The following is a 6,000-nucleotide window of genomic DNA, read 5'->3' on the forward strand; positions in this document are numbered from 1 at the left end:
CATTCTGTTGGACAATGCCCAGCATTAAAAGGGAAGTAAAGTAAGGGTTGAGCATAAAGAGAGTGGATTCAGAGCCGGGTAAAGGCTGCCCAGGCCCTAGTCAGGGTGCCAAATTTGGTCCCACTCCTAGAGCCCTTGAATGTATTTCTGTGAGCACGGCTGTCTTTAACACGGGGCAAACGGGGCAGCTGCCCCAGGCCCAATTGCTCCTGGGGGGCCCCAGAGCAGCTGCCCCGTGATTTGAGCAGCCCCCATAGATCCGGCGGTGCGGCTGCACAGAGCCGCACTAACCCGCACACTAAAGAGGGCCCCGGGGTGGCCCATGCACAAAGGGCCACACGGTGGGCATGTGTCAGCAGGGGCCCACCCCTTCCTGTTTGGCAGCCGGCTGGGAGGAAGTGAGTGCTGCGTCACTTCCTCCCACCGGAGATCAGAGCCAGGAGGGAGGAGGGGAGTTCCATAGCAAAACTCCCAACTGCCTTAGCCTGCCACTGGACCCCAGGGAAACCACCCTCTAGAAAAAGGTAAGAACCTGGAGGGTGGTTAAATGTATGTCATTATGTCTGTCTGTGTGTGTGTGTGTGTATGTCAATATGTCTGAGTATTTCAGTATGTATGTCTGTGTGTGTGTATGTCAGTATGTCTTGTGTGTTTATGTGTGTGTGTATGTCAGTATGTGTGTGTGTATGTCGGTCTGTGTGTGTGTATGTCGGTATGTCTGTCTGTGTGTGTGTCAGTATGTCTGCCTGTCTGTGTGTGTGTGTCAGTATGTCTGTGTGTGTGTGTATGTCAGTATGTGTGTATGTCAGGATGTCTGTGTGTGAGTATGTCTGTGTGTGTATGTCAGTATGTCTGTGTGTGTGTGTGTGTGTTTGTCAGTATGTCTGTGTGTGTGTCAGTATGTCTGTGTGTGTGTCAGTATGCCTGTGTGTGTGTTTGTCAGTATATCTGTGTGTGTGTGAGTATGTCTGTGTGTGTATGTATGTGTATATGTCAGTATGTCTGTGTGTGTGTGTATATGTCTGTGTGTGTATGTCAGTATGTCTGTGTGTGTGTGTGTGTATGTATGTGTGTCTCTGTGTGTGTCAATATGTCTGCCAGTATATATTTATGTGTCAGTGTATGTGTTTGTCAGTATGTATTTGCGAATGTTTTATTATGTCTGTATGTGTGTGTGTGTATGTGTCAGTATGTCTGTCAGTGTGATTGGGGGTTGGGCGTAATTGGGGATGGGAGTGGCAGGGCCCAGGGGGCCCAAGAAAATCCTTCGCCCCGGGTCCTATTCATATTATAGATTGCCCTGTCTGTGAGTACTGTGGTAGTTGAGTGTTTGTGGAGGAAAGTGAGAGCTGCATGAGGGACGGTGTGGGGATTTGTGGTGTGTGTGGGTGGTGGCTGAATTGTGTGTGTATGTTCTACCTGCTTACCTTCCTTGGTAGTTCAGTGGAGTGTGTGCTGGATCCCTGTCAGTCCAGTGAGAGAGTTTCCTGATCCGCACCAATATAATACAGATTCCTGCACTCTGAGTCCCAAAGAAGCACCAGGGGGCACGAGGCTGCTCTAAGTCTGTACCTTATATTGGTACAGACCACAATGCTCCGACTTCAAAGTGAGGAAGCACGGCATCGTACAGGGAGATCTTTTTATTTCCCTTGCGACTCAAGGATGGCCTGCTCCAAGCCAAAGCTCCAGTCACAGACATGGACACAACAATATAATATATTGCAGTAGGTACAGTTTTATATTTAAAAGCTGCGCATATAGACTCCAAGCACCATGACTACTTAAAATCAATGAAGTAGTCATGGGACTTGGAGTAACCATTTCAACTAAGCTGTTAATTTTGAGTACATAGATTTGCAGAAAAACAATGGGATTAACCCCTTAAGGACCAAATGTACACGTTTTGATCAAAAGAAAACGTAAACAAAACTTGGAATTTTACTATTTCTCTGTTCAACCGTAATTCACCTCTTTTGAAACACTAATATTTGTGTTCAGTGAAGTCTCCCGAGTAAAACAGTACTCCCCATGTACAGGTTTTATGGTGTCTTGGAAAGTTACAGAGTTAAATATAGTGCTAGCAAATTAAATTCTCTGGACTTTCGGCCTGGGTTGTCAGGCAGGTCCCACAAATTGTAATTAATAAAAATGACCTAATAATGTAAAAATATTACATAAATATATAAGTAGAATTAATATATATATATTATTTTAATTTATATATAGGGGTTTAGTGATATATACATATATATTTATGGATATAGATATGTATATTATTTTGTTCTAAGTTTATTTTGATATAATATATATATATATATATAATATCAAAATACAGTTAGAACGCAATTACACACACACATATATATATATATATATATCTTCATTGTTTATTTTTCATTTTTAACATATTTATATATGTAACATAACATAATTATAATATATAAATATGTATATATTTAATTAATATCATTCTACGTGTATTTTGATATAAATATATATAATTATATATTAATATTAAAATACACTTAGACAGTGTATGTGTAAGTGTATATGTGTACTTAAATATATATATGATCTAAGTAAATATTATTTCATTTTAAACTGTGTTTTACCCCTTAAGGACTTAGCCAAATGTACACGTTGTGATTAAAACAAAACGTAAACAAAAACTTGAATTTGCGCTATATGTCTGTTCAGGCGTAATTCGCCTCTTTCATATTATGTGCACCCACACTTATTATGCATCATTTTATTCAGGGGAAACAGGGCTTTCATTTAATATCAACTATTTAGGTATGGAACATAATTTAATATTAATAAAATATTTAAAAATGGGAAAAAATAAGAATTTACATTTTTTTTTAGTTCTACATGACATTCTAACTGAGTGTCATATACTGTTTGCTTTTACTGCAATAAAATACATATATTTGTATTACAGTTACAGGGTCAAATATAGCATGTTACATGTTTCAGTTTTTTCACATTGAAATTCGCCAGATTGGTTATGTTGCCTTTGAGACCATATGGTAGCCCATGAATGAGACACTGCCCAAAGTTAGTGTTAATATTTGTGTGTGTGTGAAAAATGCAAAAAACTAATTTGAACGCCAATTTTGGCCAGTGTTTGTGACTAAGTGGCTACTGAAAAAGACTGGACATACCCTATTTGCAATACCTCGGGTTGTCTACTTTTGCAAATGGTATGCCATCATGGGTGTAATTCTCATTCCTGGGCTACCATACGGTCTCAAAGGCACCGTAACCAATCTGGCGAATTTCAATGTGAAAAAACTGAAACGCAAGCCTTATATTTGACTCTGTAACTTTTGAAAACACCATAAAACCTGTACATAAGGGGTACTGTTATATTACTGTTATACTCGGGAGACTTCGCTGAACACAAATATTAGTGTTTCAAAACAGTAAAACGTATCACAATTACATATTCCGTGTAAGTGCCATTTGTGTGTGAAAAATGTCACATTTACTGACAATATCGTCGTTCATTTTACTGTTTCGAAAGACTAATATTTGTGTTCAGAGAAGTCTTAACAGGCTATAAGTATACACACATATACACCTGGGCTTGTAGACACCCTATAAGGGATCACACTTGCTTGCACTGTATCATCTGTTTGTAAATACTTCTCAACACTTGAGGGGTTCTATACATATGTATGCGCACCAGCACTTTTCTGTTTTGTGATTGCTTCTGTACCTTATTACCTGGGTATATTGTGGGTACTGCAAACCTTTTTATATTGTATCTTAATTTTTTGCGCCAACTTATCTACTGCACATTTTTTCAATCTTTTAAATTGTGCATAGTGCAAACTTCTAGGTTTTGTTTTGGTTGCCTCTGTCCTTAAGAGTTTAATTATAATGCTCTAGAGCAGTGTTCCCCAACCCAATCCTCATGAACCACCAGAAGTCCAGGTTTTGAAAGTATCCCCATTGGAATAAAACAGGGAAATACATAAATCCTGGACTGTTGGCGGGGCTGGACTGGGAAAATTTTTTGGCCTGGGCATTTTTTATTCACAGCAGCCCACTGAAAAGGGGGCGAGGCCAGATAGGATGTCCCCAATGACAAGCATGCCTCATCTCAAAGTGAGCATGTTGGTTCAATGCTCTTCCAGGGCATGAGAAAAGGGCTCTGTATTTGTTCTGCACAGCGCAAGCAAATTTAATAACATGCTTGCATTGTGTTTGCTTAAAACTTGTCTCAGGGGTTTCCATAATTGGAATACTCGCTGTATACCATTTATGGAGGTGTTTGCTTACATGGAATCTAGTGTGTGCATAGGGGATCCAGAGTCTGTATGTCAGAAACTTCTCACTAAAATTCTCAATCTCTCTCTCTCCTCTGGTATATTTCCATCGCCCTTCAAACATGCAATTGTAACCCCAATTCTAAAGAAGCCCAATCTTGACCCTAACTCCCCATCCAACTATCGTCCTATCTCGCTACTGCCTTTTGCATTCAAGATCCTTGAAAGAATTGTTTATGCGAGATTGACAGACTTCCTCGAGTCCAACTCTCTGCTAGACCCGCTTCAGTCTGGTTTCCGCGCTAAGCACTCTGTGGAAACGGCACTGACCAAAGTATCCAATGATCTACTCGCTGCAAAATCTCGTGGTCACTACTCTATCCTAATTCTCCTTGACCTGTCTGCGGCTTTTGACACTGTTGATCATCAACAGCTTCTTCTCATCCTCCGCAATATCGGTCTACAAGATATTGCTCTCTTCTGGTGCTCCTCTTACCTCTCCCAGCGCTCTTTCAGTGTTTCTTTCTCTGGCTCTGCTTCTTCTCCCCAACTCCTCTCTGTTGGTGTCCCCCAAGGTTCAGTCATTGGTCCCCTACTGTTCTCCATCTATACTGCCTCCCTTGGTAAACTCATTAGCTCCTTTGGCTTCCAATATCATGTCTATGTAGATGACACGCAAATCTACCTGTCCTCTCCTGATCTCTCCCCGTCCCTCTTGACTAGTGTCTCTGACTGCCCCTCTGCTGTTTCTAACTGGATGGCTGCCTACTTCCTTAACCCCTTAAGGACACATGACATGTGTGACATGTCATGATTCCCTTTTATTCCAGAAGTTTGGTCCTTAAGGGGTTAAACTAAACTTTACCATAACTGAAATTCTGGTCTTTCCTCCCTCAAGTGTTGTTACTCCTGTGTCTGTCTCCCTCAAAGTCAACGGTGCTACCATCAGCTCCACCACGCAGGCTCGCTGCCTAGGTGTTCTCTTTGACTCCGACCTCTCCTTCAAGCCTCATGTTCAATCTATCGCCAAATCCTGTCATTTCCATCTCAAAAACATTGCGCGCATACGCCCCTACTTAACGCCAGATGCGACTAAGGTGTTGGTCCATTCCACTGTCCTTTCTCGCCTTGACTACTGTAATCCGCTTCTCAGTGGTCTTACATGCTCCCAACCTGCGCCGTTACCGTCCATAATGAATGCGGCGGCGAGGCTCATCTTCCTGTCCGCCCGCACCTCCCATGCCTCACCCTTCTGTCAGTCCCTACATTGGCTTCCTATAAAATATAGAGCTCAATTTAAAATTCTGGTTCTTGCTTTCAAATCGCTACATAATGCTACTCCCACCTATCTTTCCTCCCTTATACACAAGTATGTCCCGTCTAGGCCCTTACGATCTGCTGAAGACTTACGTCTATCTTCTGTCCGTACTCCCACCTCTGATGCTCGCCTTCAAGATTTCTCGAGGGCTGCACCGTTCCTGTGGAACTCGCTTCCCTCCTCCGTTAGATGCTCACCCAGTCTCCACTCATTCAAAAAATCGTTAAAAACCCACTGCTTCATAAAAGCGTATCAATTAAACTGTTAATAGCTCCCGACTGATTCCTCTTCTGCAACTGTCGCTAGTCTAATACTATCCTTACCTTTTTGTCATTTTACCCCACTCCCTCTAGCATGTAAGCTCATTGAGCAGGGCCCTCAACCCCTCTGTTCCTGTGTGTCCAA

This window comes from Pelobates fuscus, chromosome 1 (genome assembly GCF_036172605.1).
Source record: "Pelobates fuscus isolate aPelFus1 chromosome 1, aPelFus1.pri, whole genome shotgun sequence".
In the NCBI taxonomy this organism is placed as follows: Eukaryota; Metazoa; Chordata; class Amphibia; order Anura; family Pelobatidae; genus Pelobates; species Pelobates fuscus.